Here is a 20,688-nt window from a genome sequence, read left to right as displayed (position 1 = left end):
AGTATAGCTTGAGCCTCAACGTCAGAAAAGCTGAGGCGATCACTGGCATCCTTATAGACCAGGTCCAAAGCAGCCTCCAGGTGCAGATTAAGCTCTGTCATTTTACTGAGGGATTACTTATGTCGCAACTACGACAAGCTGGACCTCAGTGTGAGTGGTGCAAGCATGTAAAACAGACCAAATACAAACAGAATAAAACAGCTATGTGCTGCAGGTTGTGCAAGTCCTGGATGGTCTCTGGATGAGGTCAGATGGGTGCCTTGGAAAGGAGAGCACTGCGGGGGTATATGGCAATACCGAATGCGTGTTCCAAATAAAGACAAATTGCAAAGGCCCGGCACTCCTGTATTCCTCCAAATTAAGATGCTGTGGTGCCCTCCAGGTGACTCTAGGTCACTGTATAAGTCGTGCAAAGAAGGCGGCACTCAGACAGACTCCGTAATGCTGGTGATCAAGTAATTTAATTAACTAAAGAAATTAATAGAAGCGCTCATGAAATCCACACACCATAATTTCACAGGTTCTATAACAACCAAAGAGTCAAATGAATTTGTAAAAAGTATATATATTTAATATTCACAATAATCTTAGTAAAAATACCATTTAATAAAGACAATTCATAAGTAATATTAATCGTAGCTTTCTGATTTGCCACTTGCATAAATTTGAATAAAACACATGAATTATCTAAGCTATTGCAATTATTGTTAGTAACAATAAAACTTCACTGAACTGGCTGATTGAAAGTTCAAATGTAACTAATTGTTACAATCCTTGGGAAACACTGTTGCCACAGCTGCTGAATATGATTCCTGGATAAGACACAGTTACTGGACGTTTGAGAAGTGCAACTTCAATGCAGATGATCGGCATATGTAGGTTGTATATGAAAGAAATTACCTCTCCATGTGGGCTGATGGACCCGAGCGTCCCCGGGTGAGTCCAGAACTTGCCCAATGAAGTGTGGAGCTGGAGGGTACGTGGCGTGTCTGGGTGTATGAACCACCGCTGGGTTGAGCTCAATTAACCTGCAGATATTCACCCAATTAATGCTGTGTAGACAGGTACGGGAAGCAGGCGTGAGGCTGCTGGACAAGACACCGCCACAGAAAACCGGCTGCACTGGAAAGCCTCCTCCCAGACTACCTGGACGTGCACCGTCCGCCGGTGGTCAGCGGGATGGAGGATGCTGAGGCCGGTCACAACTGCCGCACAGAGCCCACGGCTCGATACCATGCCAGATGATAGACGCCCGTCTCTGCCGCCGGTAAATAACAGGTAGAGAAGCTGTGTCCTGGAAGATGCAGGTGTTCAGGTGTTCAGTGAAAGAAAAGGGGAGGAGTCCTGGAAAAAGTCACGGGTCACTTGACGAAACGCGATGACCCTGCAGTGAAAAGCATCTGGTAGCTAAGCCCAGAATAAAGGGAGAATATCATTCAAAATTTCTGGCGTGCTGGAAGTCCGGTGAGGAGTACCCCTACTGTTTAAAGTACCGATTTGGATAATTCATCTGAGCCTGTTAGTAACCGGTAAAGTGCTGTGTGTTTTTAAACTTTTTTTGGACTTTTAATAAACCCTTTTTTAATTATTTGCGACTTGGAGATATAAACTGTTTCTTTTTAATAAGGATACGGGATCCATAGTTATATGCTGGTGACCTATGTTTTTTCCAAGTGGAATCCTGAATGTTTATTACATCTAGAAACATCAGAGTGCTAATTAGACCCATAAATAACGTTTAGTCAGATAAAGTTGGGACTGTATTATAATAATATTACGATCTCTGAAAAGAGGACATATGAATGAGAACTTTTTTATGATCATTAATATGATCTATTAAGAACGACTCTGTGATTATTTCAAAGTTTTTTTTGTATGTGAATGGTGTTTGCTGATTAGCTGATCAGCTGTTTGGAGAGCGCAGCTGCAGTTATTGAAAGCGCTTGGAATAAACCCTCTTTTGTGGTGTTTACAGTGTTTACCTCCCATTCTTTGGAAATATTGGACCTGGACCAAGCCCCCGCTGACTATCTACTATTGGACCATATAAGGACATTCCTCACTACACCGTGGAAAATTACAACATATCACCCGCCGAGGAACAGCTACTTTGCGGACGCAGATTCGCCTGATCACCTCGAGAGATGTTGGTGGTAACTATAACCCACGGATAGGACATTGGGCCCTAGAAACCAAGGGGACTCTCATAGAAACAGGTTCATTGCATCATCAATTTTCCATTAAGAATATTTACTATTGGGAGTAACACTATTCATTAATTTTCTTTTTGTTTTTATGTGGCAATGGCCACCTATGTGCATTGCACTCAATTTTTATCAAGCTCAAAGTATATTTCTCTAACGTCCTAGTGGATGCTGGGGACTCCATAAGGACCATGGGGAATAGACGGGCTCCGCAGGAGAATGGGCACTCTAAGAAAGATTTAGTACTACTGGTGTGCACTGGCTCCTCCCTCTATGCCCCTCCTCCAGACCTCTGTGCCCGGACAGAGCTGGGTGCATTTTAGTGAGCTCTCCTGAGCTTGCTAATAAGAAAGTATTTTAGTTAGGTTTTTTATTTTCAGAGAGCTTCTGCTGGCAACAGACTCTCTGCTACGTGGGACTGATGGGAGAGAAGCAAACCTACTAACTGCGGCTAGGTTGCGCTTCTTAGGCTACTGGACACCATTAGCTCCAGAGGGATCGAACACAGGAATCTGACCTTGTCGTCCGTTCCCGGAGCCGCGCCGCCGTCCCCCTCGCAGAGCCAGAAGACAGAAGCCGGCGGGTTGAAGCAAGAAGACGTCAAAATCGGCGGCAGAAGACTCCTGTCTTCATATGAGGTAGCGCACAGCACTGCAGCTGTGTGCCATTGCGCCCACACTAACCCACACACTCCGGTCACTGTAGGGTGCAGGGCGCAGGGGGGCGCGCCCTGGGCAGCAATTAAGTACCTCCTGGCAAAAGCAGCATATATACAGTTGGACACTGTTATATGCATGAGCCCCCGCCATTCATTTTACACAAAATCGCGGGACAGAAGGCCGCCGCTGAGGGGGCGGGGCCTTCTTCCTCAGCACTCACCAGCGCCATTTTCTCTCCACAGCTCCGCTGAGAGGAAGCTCTCCAGGCTCTCCCCTGCAAATAGAGAGGGTGGAAAAGAGAGGGGGGGCACATAAATTTGGCGTAAAAACAATATATACAGCAGCTACTGGGTTAACACTAAGTTACTGTGTGATTCCTGGGTCATATAGCGCTGGGGTGTGTGCTGGCATACTCTCTCTCTCTGCCTCTCCAAAGGGCCTTGTGGGGGAACTGTCTTCAAATAGAGCATCCCCTGTGTGTGTGGTGTGTCGGTACGTGTGTGTCGACATGTCTGATAAAAGGCTCCCCTAAGGAGGAGATAGAGCAAATATGTGTGTGAGAGGGTGTCTCCGTCGACAACGCCGACACCTGTTTGGATATGTGTAAGTGCTAAGGTGAATTTGTTGCACGAAAGATTAGAGAACAGACAGGAAATCTACCCATGTCTGTCCCTATGTCACAGAGACCTTCAGAGTCTCACAATGCTCACTATCCAAAATAATAAACACTGATATCGACACGGAGTTTGACTCCAGTGTCGACTACGATAATGCAAAGTTACAGCCAAAATGGCAGAAAAGTATTCAATATATGATTATTGTAATAAAAGATGATTTGCATATCACTGATGACTCATCTGTCCCTGACACAAGGGTACACATGTTTAAGGGGAAGAAAGCTGAGGTAAATTTCCCTCCTCTCATGAGGAAAAAGAGCGGGAATCTCCAGACAAGAGACTGCAGCTTCCCACAAAGAATTCTTAGGCAGTATCCTTTCCCCACTAGGGCCAGGATGTGATGGGAATCTTCCCCTAGGGTGTCACGTTTGCCCAGAAGGTAGCACTAGCTATTCTCAGGGATCCTGCAGATAGCGTGCACATTCTGGTACACTACTCAGACCGGCGATTGCATCGGCATGGGTTTATAGCGCTGTGGCAGCGTGGACAGGTACCTTATCAGCAGAGATTGAGACCCTAGTATGCATATACATATATATATGTATATATAGAGATATATATAGATATATATATATATGTATATATAGAGATATATATATATATATATAGATATATATATATATATATATAGATGCTGTCTTAAGAGATATGTATATATATATATATATATATATATATATATATATATATATATATATATATATATATAAAACATGCCCAAAGAGACATGAGTATACTGGGTCCTAGAGTCAAAGCTATGTCGATTTCTGCTTGACGTGTCCTGTAGAATATGCAATGGACAGATGATGCCGACTTAAGAGGCATATGGACGGCTGAGGATTGTGTGGAGAAGGGTTCTCGGACCTGGTCTCCACAGCTATAGCTGGTAATTCTGATATTTTGCCTTATATTCCTGCACAGCCTAGGAAAGCACGACATTATCAAATGCAGCCTTTCAAATAAAGAAACAAGAAAGTCCGAGGTACGTCCTTTCTTGCCAGAGGCGGGGGCAGAGGAAAAAAGCTGCACAACACAGCTAGTTCCCAGGAACAGAAGTCCTCCCCGGCCTCTACAAAAACCCATGTCGCTGGGGCTCCACAGGCGGAGCTGGGCCTGGTGGGGGCACGCCTTCGTAAGTTCAGCCACAAGTGGGTTCACTCCCTGTTAGATCCCTGGGCAATAGATATTGTGTCTCAGGGATACAAGCTGGACTTTGAGAAGATGCCCCCTCACCGACGGCCCTGCCGGCTTCCCCCCACGAGAGGGAAACAGTCTTAACTGCAATTCACAAATTGTATCTTCACCAGGTGGCGGTCAAGGTTCCCCTCCTTCAGCAAAGAGGGGGTTATTATTCGACCATGTTGTAGTCCCGAAACCAGACTGTTCGGTCGGACCCATATTGAATTTGAAATCCCTGAACATATACCTGAAAAGGTTCAAGTTCAAGATGGAATCGCTAAGAGCGGTCATTGCAAGCCTGAAAGGGGGAGATTTTATGGTGACTCAGGACATAAAGGATGCATACCTTCATGTCCCCATTTATCCACCTCATCAGGCGTACCTCAGAATTGCGGTACGGGATTGTCATTACCAATTTCAGACGTTGCCGTTTGGTCTCTCCACGGCCTTGAGAATATTCACCACGGTAATGGCGGAAATGATGGTGCTCCTGCGGAAGCAAGGTGTCACTATTATCACGTACTTGGACGATCTCCTCATAAAAGCGAGATCAAGAGAGCAGTTGCTGAACAGCGTATCACTTTCTCTGGAAGTGTAACGGCAACACGGCTGGATTCTATATATTCCAAAATCGCAGTGGGTTCTTACAGCTCATCTGCCTCTCCTAGGCATGATCCTAGACACAGACCAGAAAGGGGTTTATCTCCCGATAGAGAGAGCTCAGGAGCTCGTGACACTGGTCAGGAATCTATTAAAACCAAAACAGGTGTCAGTGCATCACTGCACTCGAGTCCTGGGAAGGAGGGTGGCATCATACGAGGCCATTCCCTTCGGCAGGTTCCATATGAGAACCTTCCAATGGGATTTACTGGACAAGTGGTCCGGATCACATCTTCAAGATGTATCGGTTAATCACCCTATCCCCCAGAGCCAGGGTGTCTCTCCTGTGGTGGCTGCAGAGTGCTCACCTCCTTGAAGGTCGCACATTCGGCATTCAGGACTGGGTCCTGGTGACAACGGATGCAAGCCTCCGAGGGTGGGGGGCAGTCACACAGGGAAGAAATTTCCAGGGGCTGTGGTCAAGGCAGGAGACTTGCCTTCACATCATTATCCTGGAACTAAGGGCCATATACAACGCCCTAAGTCAAGCGACCAACCGGTTCTGATTCAGTCAGACAATATCACCGCAGTGGCTCATGTAAACCGCCAAGGCGGCACAAGGAGCAGGGTGGCGATGGAAGAAACCACCAGAATTCTTCGCTGGGCGGAGAATCACGTAAGCGCACTGTCAGCAGTGTTCATTCCGGGAGTGGACAACTGGGAAGCAGACTTCCTCAGCAGGCACGACCTCCACCCGGGAGAGTGGAGACTTCATCAAGAAGTCTTTGCGCAGATTGTAGGTCGGTGGGAACTGCCACAGGGGGACATGATGGCATCCCGCCTCAACAAAAAGCTACAGAGGTATTGCGCCAGATCATGAGACTCTCAGGCGATAGCTGTAGACGCACTGGTGACACCGTGGATGTTCCAGTCGGTTTATGTGTTTCCTCCTTTTCCTCTCTTACCCAAGGTGCTGAGAATCATAAGGAAAAGAGGAGTGAGAACAAAATTCATTGTTCTGGATTGGCCAAGAAGGACTTGGTATCCAGAGCTGCAAGAAATGCTCACAGAGGACCCAGGGCCTCTGCCTCTAGGGCAGGATCTGTTGCAGCAGGGACCTTGTATGTTCCAACACTTACCGCAGCTGCGTTTGACGGCATGGCGGTTGGACGCCGGATCCTAGTAGAAAAAAGGGATTCCGGATGAGGTTATTCCTACGCTGATAAAGGCTAGGAAGGACGTGACGGCTAAACATTATCACCATATATGGCGAAAATATGTTGCTGGGTGTGAGGCCAGGAATGCATCTACAGAGAAAATCCAGCTGGGCTGTTTCCTTCACTTCCTACAGTCGGGAGTGACTTTGGGCCTAGAATTGGGGTCCATTAAGGTCCAGATTGCGGCCCTATCCATTTTCTTTCATACAAAAACTAACTTCTCTACCTGAAGTTCAGACGTTTGTAAAGGGAGTGCTGCATATTCAGCCCCTTTGTTGTGCCACCAGTGGCACATTGGGATCTTAACGTGGTGTTGAGTTTCCTCACTGGTTTGAGCCGCTTAAGACCGTGGAGTTAAAATATCTCACGTGGAAAGTGGTCAAGAATTGGCGGCTTTGTCATGTAAAGGCCCCTATCTGGTTTTCCATATGGACAGGGCAGAATTACGGACTCGTCCGTAATTTCTGCCAAAGGTGGTGTCATCTTTTCATTTGAACCAGCCTATTGTGGTGCCTGCGGCTACTCGTGACTTGGAGGATTCCAAGTTACTAGATGTAGTCAGGGCTTTGAAGATTATGTAGCCAGAACGGCTGGAGTCAGGAAATCTGACTTGCTGTTTATCCTGTATGCATCCAACAAGCTGGGTGCTCCTGCTTCAAAGCAAACTATTGCTCGCTGGATCTGTAACACGATTCAGCAGGCTCATTCTGCGGCTGGCTTGCCACCTCCAAAATCAGTAAAAGCCCATTCCACAAGGAAGGTGGGCTCTTCTTGGGCGGCTGCCCGAGGGGTCTTGGCATTACAGCTTTGCCGAGCAGCTACTTGGTCGGGTTCAAACACTTTTGCAAAGTTCTACAAGTTTGATACCCTGGCTGAGGAGGACCTTGTGTTTGCTCATTCGGTGCTGCAGAGTCATCTGCACTCTCCCGCCCGTTTGGGAGCTTTGGTATAATCCCCATGGTCCTTACGGAGTCCCCAGCATCCACTAGGACGTTAGAGAAAATAAGATTTTACTCACCGGTAAATCTATTTCTCGTAGTCCGTAGTGGATGCTGGGCGCCCGTCCCAAGTGCAGACTTCTTCTGCAATACTTGTATATATTTATTGCTTAAATAAGGGTTATGTTATGGTTGCATCAGGTTTGTCTGATGCTCTGTTGTAGTTCATACTGTTGACTGGGTATGTTTTCACAAGTTATACGGTGTGATTGGTGTGGCTGGTATGAGTCTTACCCTGGATTCCAAAATCCTTTCCTTGTAATGTCAGCTCTTCCGGGCACAGTTTCCTTAACTGAGGTCTGGAGGAGGGGCATAGAGTGAGGAGCCAGTGCACACCAGTAGTACTAAATCTTTCTTAGACTGCCCAGTCTCCTGCGGAGCTCGTCTATTCCCCATGGTCCTTACGGAGTCCCCAGCATCCACTACGGACTACGAGAAATAGATTTACCGGTGAGTAAAATCTTATTTTTTATAATAAATTGTGATTTTTTTTTGTGTGACCTGTCTTGCATTTGTGACCGTCAAGCGCTGTATCTTTTCTATATGACAATATTGTTTAGGGATCTGACCAACCCTTGTTTTTACCTAGCTGCTGTGGTGAACCTCTCATCTAGTGCCTGGGAGTAGTAATACCTTAGGGTATTTCTTATTTTTTCAACTAGCAATGACGTAGCTGTATGACTAAGCTAAGCAACACAAGTGTGCGGGACAAACAACATGGGACGTGCTGGAATTTGCCCAGATGTAATACATACACAATATTGGTGACACAGGATAGCGTACCCCTAAACCAAACACACACACCCTTTTATTTGAAGCTATTATAATAATATGCAGCACAGGCGACCCCTACACCACACAGGGCAAACCCTGTAAAAATTATTGGGATAATAATATAAGTAATGTATATAACCCTTTTATTTGGAGTATATAATATACAGCACAGGACAGCACCACTGAACTTATATGGCAGCACCACTGGACTGGATTTATACGGAATGATATGGATTTATATGGAATTATACGGCAGGATCACTGAAATAATACGCCAGTACCACAGTAATTACGCGGCAGGATTACTGGAATTATACGGCAGGGTTACTGGAATTATACGGCAGGATCACTGGAATTATACAGCAGGATTACTGGAATTATACGGCAGGATTACTGTAATTATACGACAGGGTTACTGGAATTATACGGCAGGATCACTGGAATTATACGGCAAGATCACTGGAATTATACGTCAGGATTACTGGAATTATACGACAGTACCACTGTAATTATACGTCAGGATTACTGGAATTATACGGCAGTACCACTGTAATTATACGTCAGGATTACTGGAATTATACGGCAGGATTTCTGGAATTATACGGCAGGATTACTGGAATTATACGTCAGGATCACTGGACATATACGGCAGTACCACTGGACATATATGGCAGCACAGGGACACCACCACTGGACTGATGCAGGACAACACAGCACCACTGCAATGGAATGGATTTATACAGCAGCACTGGACATATGGCAGCAGAGGACACCACCACTGTGACTGGTCACTAGACTGACTGATGCACAGGACACTACCACTGATCTAATGTAGGACAACACAGAGACACTGTAAGGGATTTATTACACAGCAGCACTGGACATATGGCAGAAGAGGACACCACCACTGCGACTGGACTGATGCAGCACAATGCACCACCACTGAACTGATGCAGAACAACACAGCACCTTATACAGCAGCACTGGACATATGGCAGCAGAGGACACCACTGTGACTGGTCACTGGACTGTCTGATGCACAGGACACTACCACTGGTCTAATGCAGGACAACACAGCAACACTGTAAGGGACTTGTTATTATATAGCAGCACTGGACATATGGCAGCAGAGGACACCACTGTGACTGGTCACTGGACTGACTGATTGCACAGGACACTACCACTGGTCTGATGCAGGACAACACAGCAACACTGTAAGGGACTTATTATACAGCAGTACTGGACATATGGCAGCAGAGGACACCACCACTGTGACTGGACTGATGCAGCACAACACACCACCACTGAACTGACACAGCACCGGACATATGGCAGCAGAGGACACAACCACTGTGACTGGACAGATGCAGCACAAGACACGAACACTGAGGACATTGAGAGAACGGAGACACGTCCTCTCTCTACACTCTCCAATGCTGGAGTGAAAAAGGGGGCTACGCGCATACGTGCACGAAAGGGGGGATCCCGAGTACCTGGAAACCCCCTCTGCCCGCCAATCACTCAGCGCAGCTGACCAATATACATATTTTTTTTTTCGAAGATGGGGAGCTCAGGCAACAGTGTGCCTGTAATGCGGCAGCGCTCCTCCCTTACACTGTCCTGCCGCCATCATCAGCCGCAACCCTCTGCAGCCTATTCTTCCGCCTGCCGCCTCCCACGTCAGTGCCTATCGCATCCTCTTCTCTCCTCCCGCGCATCTGCCTGTCCTTCAGTGGCCACCCAGCATAAGTCTTGCCGGGTTGCAGGAGCCCGCCGTAGCCACTGCACATTATGGGCAGCCTTCTTCCGACCTCAGGTAACTGCACCTCACCTCATTCTGCCGCTGATGCTGACTCTTTCTCTCCCCCATGCCACTATCTCTCTCCCTATGCCCCCTCCCTCTCTCTCTCCCCATTAACCCCACGCTCCTTGTTGCCAAGGGCATAGCTACCATAGGTGCAGGCAGTGCAGCTGCTATGGGGCCCAGAGCTGAGAGGCTCCACCTTCCCTGTCACAGTTACATGTGTTATATACATTTTTCGACATTGGGTGGTATGTAGGGGTCCTTTCAAACTATTTCCTTGGGGCCTGCAATATGTCTAGGTATGCCCCTGGACCTGCTCATTGTAGTGTTGTATAAAATGAACTGGAGGGCATTTTAATGTTATATAATATGACCCGGGGCACTGTAATGAGGCACAATATGAATGGGGAGCACTATATATCATAATGTGAATTGGGGGTACTGTGCGGCATAATGTGTTCTGGCAGCTCTGAAATGTGACCTAGGGTGAACTTAGGCACTACTGGGATTCATAAAAGAAACTAGGGCACTACTATGGGGCATAACATTAAATAAGGCTTTACTATATTTCAGAAAATGAACTAGGGCACTATTATGGGGCATAAAATGAACAACTGCTGTTGTGTCTCTCTAGAAGCATTGGGATGGGGGCCCCTTCAAAATGTTGCTATGGGGCCCACAAAGTTCTGGCTACGCCCCTGCATGTTCCTCTCTCTCATAACCCTCCCCATGCCCCCTCTCTCCATGCACCTCTCCCCCTCCCCATGCTTCTCTCTCTCCTCATGCCCCCCCTCTCTCTAACCCGATGCCTCTCTCTCTCTGTGTTGCTGCCCGTGCCTCCCTTGTCTCTGTATATGTGTGTATACATTATATATATATATATATATAGATAGCTATATATATATATATATATATATATATATATATATATATATATATATATATATATATATAGCTATTTATTAAACCAAAGATGCCGGCACTCCTCCCCAATGTTAGATATTGCCTAGGTGCCTTCCTATCCATGCAGGGAAGGCAGGTGAGGTGGCATTCACAGGACTTTCCAAGCAACAAATATATTTAGGCGACTTGCACCAAAAGCTTAATCAAAATAAGCATTTGATGCAAAGATTAAGCATTTGGTGCAAGTCGCATAAATATATCTGTTGCTTGGAAAGTCCTGCGAGTGCCACCTCACCTGCCTTTGCTATTTACAGTACATATATTTATTCTCACCTGCTGCTTTATAATTTGACTATATATATATATATATATATATATATATATATATATATATATATAAAAATAAAATATGGAGTCCCCCCACTAAAAATCCTGCATTTGCCCCTGACGCGCGGGTCCTTATATTGAATCCAAACCCCGCGTGAATCCGACAGGAGGATGATGACGTTTTGCTCGTTCTGGTTTCTGAGTCAGGCGGGAAAACCGAGCTGGACTCTGATCCGGGCTCGAAACATGAAGTACGGTAGGGTTCGGTTCTCTGAGAACCGAACCCGCTCATCTCTAATATAAATATACATTTGGTATAGAGCTTTGAACAACTGACAGAAATCAATGGAATTGTGCTATACTTAGCTTCTGAAAATGTCTGCATGATTTTCTCTTTCAGAGAAAATAAAGCATTTAAAACATAGAATCATCCCAACCATCCCCCAACAGCAAACATGGCTGGTGCTTACCCAACTGCCTCATTCCTGCTTATCTCACTCACTGCATTACTCATCTGGACATCCAGGTTTTCCGAATATCTATTATCACCCAATCATTTGTCCATAACTTGTCCATAACTAAGTGCAGGCTGTACTGTACTGTTAATTAAATTGCATAACTTTTCCCTACCTCAATAAATAACATATTCTTCTCAGCATGACCTTTTGTAGGATGAGAAAACCCAGACGTGTTTGTAAATAAGAAAATTATATCCAGCATCATGTCAGAGGACAAACTTAGATGTTGGAAACCATTTACCTGCTCGCTACACAGACTACGACCATGAAAAGATGTCATTATTATGTATGCAATTTTCCAGAAAGTTAGCATGGATTTTATGAGCTGGATTTATCAGTCTCACTGTAAACTGTTTTCGGTAATGTCTGTGGAATAAATTCAATTTGCAAAACCTCCGGCAATTTATTTGATAGCTGCCAACATAGTTGGCAACTATCAAATAGGGCATATTACTACTGACCCAGTGCACCTAAGCATGTGAAACGCGCAACTGCCTTCATATAATACTTACTGCATTTTCCTATAACATTGTATAAACATATAGAAATTGTATTCTGAATTTTGCCAAAATACAAGGCCATTTCCAGGAACAACGCTATTAAAGCTGAGTTCCCCTGGAAATTAAAGACAGTTGGCAACTATATTATTCCTAAAGGAACAGGTACAACAGAAATGTAATAGATATAAAGAAGAGGGCATTTACAGTAGGTAAAAGGGACCAGATGCCCTATGGCATACCTCCCAACTATCCCGATTTTCGCGGGACAGTCCTGTTTTTTTGGGACTGTCCCGCTGTCCCACCCGCGGGCAGCAGTGTCCCATGGTGGGGGAAGGGGGGGACAGTTGGGAGGCTCTTGCACTCGCTGCAGAGGAGGGTGAATAGACACTGTGCGCAGGCGCACACAGCGTCTATTCACGGAGACAGAGGTACTGGGGGCATGCCAGCAGCTCACTGAGTGCTGGCCATGCCCCCATAGTGACGAGAACGGGGGCCGTGGCTCGTGATCGCGGCATTGCCGTGCAGCCATGCCCCTTTCTATGAAGCCACACCCATTTCCCATAGCCATACCCCCTTTCATCGGCGGGCGCAGTGATGCCACGCATGGTGTCCCTCTTCAGGATACTGTAAAGTTGGGAGGTATGCCTACGGGCCAAGCTGTGATCCATACTCAAGCAGAAACCTCCCTTCAGTGTTTTTCACGTTTTGTGACTTTAGAATCATCATCACAGTTTGTTATAGGAAGCTTTCTAAACCAGAATATAGAAAACAGGTTTAGTATGAAATACCTACAACCAAAATCCCAACACCCATTGACCGTCAGTCAAAATCCTGACAAGGTCAAAATACGACATTTAAAATACAGACAAGGTCAAAATACCAAAATTTCAAATGTTGACAGGTCAAAAAGTTGACACAAGTTTTTCATTGGTTTTCTTTGGTGTGTATGTCGACAAAGGTCGACATGGACACTGTGTAGGTGTACCGCGTCCCCTCGCATGGCACGGTGCCTCACTGCGCTTGGCACTCTATTATATTCCCCCTCCAGGTCCACTGGGATGGTAAAGTATGAACAAGTCGGTTTTAATAAAAAAAATCATGAAATACTCATGTCGACTTTTTGACCTGTCGACATTTTAAATGTCGGTATTTTGACCCTGTCTGGATTTTGACTGTCGGTCAATGGTTGTCGGGATTTTGATTGTAGGTAAATTGAAATTACAATTTTTTTTCAGAGAATATTTTTTTGAGCGAATTTGGGAAATTTATATTTTAATTACAGACAGTTACATTTTTGGATAGATAGAGCCTTCAGGGTTGTAAATGCATTTGGAACTTGCTTTCATAAAAATTATCTTTATGACTTATTCAGAGTTGGTCACATATGCAAGTCTGTAGCTGCGGCTCCCTGCCCTTGATGTACCTGGGTCCAATGTGGCTGGAGTAACAGTTCCTGTCTGTCTGTCTGTCTGTATAAAGGGGTGTGTTTTTTATAATTATTGCTGTTTATGACCAATTAGACATAGGGCCTGATTCAGAGATGTGCACAAAACCGATCTCTGATTGTTAGAGATTGGCACATGCAGTGTCTGTACTGGGTATTCACTGGTCTCCTTCTGCGAGATCACTCTCAGTCCCTGCTTAGCCATTTGTTTGCGGTGGATTGGGACCATTCTACAAAACAGGGGTGTGTCACTCCCATTTTGTAGGCACACCGAGCCAAGGATATTCATCTTTGTACAAAGATTCCTGGTCTCTGCTGTGCAGTTCCGGAGCTCATTCTAAGTAAGCTTTGGCTTACTCGGGATGTGACAGGTGGTCGGGAGACTGCCGGTCACAATACCGACACCAGGATGCCGAACCCTGAAGAGCCTGCCAGTCGGCATGCCAACCAACAGGGACTATTCCCACTCGTGGGTGTCCACAACACTTATAGAGTGGGAATAGAATGACAAGCGCAGCAAGCCTGCAAGGGGCTTCGTTGCACTCGACACCCCCCCTTCCCCCCCGCCGGTCAGCTGACAGTCAGGATCCTGGCATCATTATATGGTGACCGGCGGTCTCCCAACCGCCAGTCACTCGAACCCAACCCGCTTAATCTGATGACTGATGCTGCCAACGTCACAACCAGTGGCGGATCCAGGGGGGGGGGGGGCACCAAGGCACGTGCCCCCCCTGTTGTTTAGAAGAAGAGTTTTTTTTTCATTGATAGTGCAGCACACTGAAGGGGAAAATGGGATGCTCCAATCTCCGCGACGGCGGCCCCTGCAGTACGAGGGGAGATGGTGCAGTCCTGTTGCTAGACTGCGCTGAAGTCCCCCCCCTGTTCGGTCCGCGTCCTGCTGCTGTGAGTGCTGCTGGCGTCCTGCTCTCTGCCTGCACCAGATCTCCAGCTCCTCCGCCCGTCCTGAATGTGACTGCGGCCGGCATCCTGCTGCTGTGACTGTGGCCGACGTCTTAATCCACGCCTGCACCCAGGTCTCCAGCTCCTCCCGCCATCCGGCTGCAGAGTGTGACTGCGGCCAGCATCCTGCTGCTCCCTGCCTGCAGCCAGATCTCCATATCTGACATCAGGTAAAGGTCCGCTCCCCATCCTAACCCTGGTACCTTCCATCCACTCTTCTCAATGCCAGTACCAGGGAACAGTTTCCATAGCAGGGGGCCATCAACAGTGTTAGTGTGGGGGTACAGGGGTGGTATATCAGTGGGTAGGGGTAATTCTTTGTGTGCCCCCCACCAGCCCACTGCGCCCATCGATGTCATTGCACCCCCACCTAGAACCTACCTGCCAGTTCAGTCACAGGGATCCCCCTGCCCCCTTCCCATCCTGCCTAGCGTCCCCCACCATCTCACTGGCCCCCCTCCCGTCCCAATGTCTCCCACCCTACCAGCCCTGGGTATTCCCTCCATTATTAAGCCCAGTGTACCCCCTTCTCCAACATAGTGCCACCCCTTCCCACCATGTCAGTGCCTATTTCCCATTCAGCCCAGTGCCCCCCTATATATCATCCACTGCCTCTCCCCGTCAACCTCTATCTGGTGTCATCCATTGTCTCTCCCTGTCACCCTTTTAATGTCACCCACTACCTCTCCCTGTCTCCTACTGCCTCTGCCGTCACCTTCTCCCTCTCATCATCCACTTCCTCTCCCTGTCCCCCTTTCCTTTCACACACAGCCTTTCCCCTTCATTACTATCTCGACATCCGCCTCTCTCTCCTGTTACCCTCTTCAAAGCATCACCCTCTTCCTCTCCATGTCAACTTTTCCCTGTCACCCACTGTGTCTCAGTGTCTACCATTCCTGTCACCCACTAGCTCATGGATACAGCATTCCCTTTGAAGCCACGCTTATTATTGTGGGCCACACCCACTTTCCCAGGAGCGTGCTTGCCTTTGGCGCACAAAGTACCCCCCAAGTCATGGTGCCCCCCCTGTCATTTTTTTCTGGATCCGCCCATGGTCACAACCAATGGTCACGATGTTGAACTGACACTGCATCTTTGGATGCAGAACTCAGACCTCAGATGCTGACAGGAGGCCTCTTCATAATAGACACCTTCTGCCGCATTAGCATATTGGAGCATCACTGCTGAAGCCAAAGATGGAGCAGCATTGCTCACTCTGTCCATCTCTGAATCAGGCCCACAGTTATCATCATCATTCATTACACCTATGCCACTGTCAGAGCACCTCATCCCATTCCCGATCCCATCCCCTTTATCATATGCATGCACAGAAAAAATATGTAACTTATGGCCTAAAAAAACTGTCAGCCTGCCTCTTTCCTTCCATGCCCCATGTCTTAAAGCGTAGAGAGGTGCAAAGCGAAGATACCATTCCCGAAGGAGAAATCACCTTCATGGTTGCACAGTGGACCATTTATTCACAGCAGTACAAAATCTTGGCATTTTGCACTGCACATACAATGATGATGGTGATAACTATCAGCTGCACTTTCTAGAAGCTTCTGATTGACTGATTGCGAGTTTACCATTCCAGCTGATAGCACTTAAACCATAGGTATTATGGTTATATCATATCAAGTAGTAGCAAACTTTTTTTATTATTTAAATTAAATTGACATCTGGATGGGATGCCTGGGAGTATGTTGACCTCGAGATTCTGTGTACTGGGAATGGGGGTCCAAGTGGGCTCCTGCTTCGGGGTCCAAGTGGGAGGGCCTTTATGCTCGTAGTATTTGTGCCCTGGCCAAAGTGTGCATTGCGCGGTCATGGATGGCCCCGTGTTGCCCTTCTGTATCAGCCTTTAAGGCTCTGGTTAATGGCACTCTCCTAAAAGACCGCTATGTATACATGAAAAATAATGCCATTTCCAAATACGAGAAAATATGGTCCCCTTGGACTACTTCTGTATACTCCTCCCCTGCTCTTGCGCTATGAGAGTACCGCGCCCTGGGGGCAGTGTGGGTACTAGGTTCATACAAGGCCAGGTCGTGATATTAATCATTACTTCATATGCCCCACCTATTGTATTGTAATACTGCTCCCTGATGTTTTTTCTTTTTTCTTTCTCTCTCTTTCTTTTTCTTTCTTTCTTTCTTTCTTTCTTTCTTTCTTTCTTTCTTTCTTTCTTTCTTTCTTTCTTTCTTTCTTTCTTTCTTTCTTTCTTTCTTTCTTTCTTTCTTTTTTTATGTTCTAGAAATTTCTGTAGGCTATGTTACGGCCTACTAGTTGGAGTTACAATTGGTAAATAACTGGGGAGAAAATTAAAAATGTTTAATATGTGAGTTATGACCTGTTTACAGACATTAGATTTTCTTTGCACCGTGAGCTTAGTAATAGTATGGTAAAAATTGTACATGTGACGTAATGTACCTTATTTTTCGAGATCATGTATGCTATAAACTGCTGCATTGCTTGTACTGAATTATTCGATTTCCCATGTCTAATGGTATGTCTGTATTGGTGATCCTTTTTTGAATAAATAAACTCTATTTAAATTGACATCTGGATTATTGAAGGAAAGGCCTTTTAAATGGGAGAACAACAGATGTTTGTTTATAATTAGCATTGAAAATGTGCCTCGCATTTATTAATAACTGTACAGACAATAATAAGCGACAATAATATTATTCCTCTTGTAACGCTTCATTACATTATTATTGTTTACAATTCAACTTTAGTATTCATTATCAGTACTGTCTAGCCTCATCTGCATTTCATCTATATGAAACCAGGCTGTAACTAAAGGTGGGTACACACTGGCCGATATGTCGGCCGTTGTATTGACCGGCCGATATATCGCAGGTCCATCGACCAGTGTGTACGGACGATATGTCTGTGAACTCCATCGTTCACAGACATATTGCGTCGGCACTGCAGCACAGCCATCGGCCAATATATCTTCCGATATACTGGCGCATCGCTGTGTGTGTACGGGCGACCAGCCGGCCGCCCGTACACATGCTGCGGCGGCCGGCGGTGACTGACAGCTGAACTGGGTGGGCATGTGTACACGCCCGCTCAGTTCATGACATCAGTCCCCGACGGATCGGGCAGTGTGTATGCACAGCACACTGCCCGATCCGTCCATAGATATATCTGCAGATCATTTGATCTGCAGATATATCTATCAGTGTGTACCCACCTTAAGGCAGTGTAGGTTGTGCGACAGCCCAGGGAACAAGATGTTGAGGGTCTCCAGCACAAGGATGGGATTCTTTTTTTTTTTTTTTATAGAGCCTCTGGCACCAGAGATGGTTGCTAACATCCATCCAATGCTTTTTGAGTGACAATGGGCTCCATGGAAGAAGACCCAGGACAACTTCACTTTTAAAAAAACAACATAAAAAACACAAACTGGAATCTTCTAAAATGCATATTGACAGTGCTTCTGAGAAAAAGAGATTTGGACAGATGAGTCAAAAATTTAGCTTTTTGGCAAGTCACATTAGCTCTAAGTTCACAGATGAAAAAATAAAGCTGTAAAAGAAAAGAACGCCATACCTACCGGGAAACATGGATGAGGCTTAGTTATATTTTGAGGCAGCTTTGCTGCGTTTATCACGGGGTGCCTTTAATCTGTGGAGGGCACAATTAAATATCAAGACTATAAAGGCACTTTAGAGTGAAACATACTGCCCAGTGTCACAGGTCATCGGTTCTCCAACAGGATAATGACCCTAAACACATAGCATAAAACACCTAAGAATGCATAAGAACAGAACATTGGACTGTTCTGAAGTGGCCATCTATGAGCCCTGATTTGAATCCTATCGAACATCTATGGAAAAAGCTGAAACATGCGTTCATCAAACTGAGACAGCTGCAGCAGTTTTCTAAGGAAGAGTAGGCCAAACTACCAGTTGACAGCTACAGACATCTCATTGGGGGTAGTTCAATTCAGCGCAATGTGGAATAGCACTGGGTTGAGTTCCCGGAGCTATTCAATTAGCCGTGCTGTAAATCTACAACTAAAGGATTACTGCTCTCAACCTCTTGAGGTATGAGCAGAAATCTGACTAAACTGGTGCCGCTATACTGGTTGTAGGCTTACAGTGTGCGCTAACAGCATCGCGTCGGGAACATAAGTTAGAGATCACATGACTGGAGCCAGATCACCGGAGCACCGATCACCTGGTAAGTATGCGAGGAAGAGGGGGTAGCGGAACAGGGAGGTAGTAGCAATGCAGGTGCGCATTTGGTGGCAGTAGCGTCGGTGTCGGTAGCTCATACACAGCCATTACTTGTAAGGCTCAGGTGTACTATCGCAGGACAGAGCTTTCTCGCAACCTCTGTCCCTGCATGCGATAATTGATACATCCATGCGATGTAATCAATTATCGCAATGCGGATTGGGACGATGTTATCACCTCACATCCGCATCCTCAGATGCGGATGGTGATAAATCGGACCCTTAATGAGGCTAAAAGCAATATCAACAGTAGGAGTTATTCTAACCCTTTGGTCTTTTTCAAACTTGGTTGTTTGGGAAACTCTTAAACTGGCTGTTCAGTGATTCTGTATTATATGTTGGACAAAGTATATTATTTGAATGCACTGGAGTAGCATAAAAGTGTGCTAAGTGGCTAAAAACAGGGTAATTTGTCAAGATATTCGTCACTGTTGTGATTATAAAAATATGTAGACAAACACTGAGTTTTCTCCATGGGTGATGCATGAGGGGGGATTTCACATTTTAGTGAATTGAGAAAATTTGTCTAGAATCGGCCATATTCCTGGAATACTGCACTGCAGATGTTCAGAAACATTTCAAACTAATGAATTCAGTTTGGAAGCTGTTCTTGATTGCTAAATATAAGAAGCTCTACAAAATGTAACCATATGTAATTGCAATGTGTTATCTGGAACAGTACAGTGTTCTGTAAATCCTTAGATAACTGAATAAACAATGTGCAATGTATTAGAACAAAATCTGAAAGGAATCAAAGAAAATAAAAATAAAAACTATGAGGTTCTGGATGGTACAAGTTGTTAATCGAGTAAACAACAATCTATATGCCCCCTCCGCAGAAGATTGACTAAATGAGACTTGTGACTGGCCATGTGATACAAATTATTTTAAGTGAATGGTATGAACATTTCAGTGGATATTACTTTATTAATTAATTAACACCTTGTCATTATACATATAGTAATAGTAAAAAAGCAAAACTAAAGTCAAAAAGTAGAAATCCATTAAAGGGCGTTTTCCATACATGTAATAATGCCCAGTCATATATAACATTTCTCTTTTGGTGGGTGTGAGGATATTGGGTTCAAAATCACTCAGTCACGGTGGTAGATGAAAAACCAACAGTGGTTTATTGAACAGAATGGGTTATAAACAGCTCAGCACACTTCTGTGATCCAATTCTACACGACAATCCCTCCTGGAACTCCTGACAGAACATTACTTCTTAGTCAGTCTCCTGCCACTCTCTCAACTTCTCTCTCACGTCCCCTCTTTGCTATTCTCAAACCTTTGTCTTTCCTACAATAAGGTGACACCCCCAGAACAGTTTCAGAGCAAACGTACTTTCACATGCCCAGGCATGTCCCCTAGGCCACAATAGATGTTAACTAAAGTAACCTTACTTAATCTGATTGTGTGGCCTGGAATCCATTGTGTGGGGAAGAATGAGGGGGGGTGTATGGCCTGACATCTGAGACTGGCTGTATCTACACAACAGCAAACACACAGGTTATCTGCGCAGTCATATGGGGCAAACATTATTTTACAAACTATAGCAGAATAACCAATACATTCATATATATACATTGAAAACATAACTGTACCCTTGTAACAATAATATCATACAATATAATACAATATTGCCTAACATATAACTAATAACATATTGGTGAAG

At 45.5% G+C, this 20,688-nt stretch overlaps 2 long non-coding RNA genes across 4 annotated transcripts in view; one reads left to right on the top strand and one right to left on the bottom strand.

Annotated features, from left to right (window-relative positions):
* The first annotated feature begins 1,305 nt into the window (after window positions 1-1,305).
* Window positions 1,306-20,688, top strand: part of LOC134957767 (uncharacterized) — a 39,089-nt gene continuing 19,706 nt past the window's right edge. Inside the window, exons 1-2 of one of the 3 annotated variants that reach the window (XR_010186738.1) lie at window positions 1,306-1,529; window positions 1,976-2,216. This is a non-coding gene — a long non-coding RNA (uncharacterized LOC134957767). The remainder of the gene's footprint in view (window positions 1,530-1,975; window positions 2,217-20,688) is intronic. The other 2 variants (XR_010186737.1, XR_010186736.1) reach the window with 2 other exon arrangements.
* The window catches only part of LOC134957769 (uncharacterized), a 49,298-nt gene continuing 45,818 nt past the window's right edge, over window positions 17,209-20,688 (bottom strand). The window contains exon 3 of the long non-coding RNA XR_010186742.1: window positions 17,209-17,347. This is a non-coding gene — a long non-coding RNA (uncharacterized LOC134957769). The remainder of the gene's footprint in view (window positions 17,348-20,688) is intronic.

The sequence above is a fragment of the Pseudophryne corroboree genome, chromosome 9 (genome assembly GCF_028390025.1).
Source record: "Pseudophryne corroboree isolate aPseCor3 chromosome 9, aPseCor3.hap2, whole genome shotgun sequence".
Classification (NCBI taxonomy): Eukaryota; Metazoa; Chordata; class Amphibia; order Anura; family Myobatrachidae; genus Pseudophryne; species Pseudophryne corroboree.
This window is presented reverse-complemented; position numbering and strand designations above follow the sequence as displayed.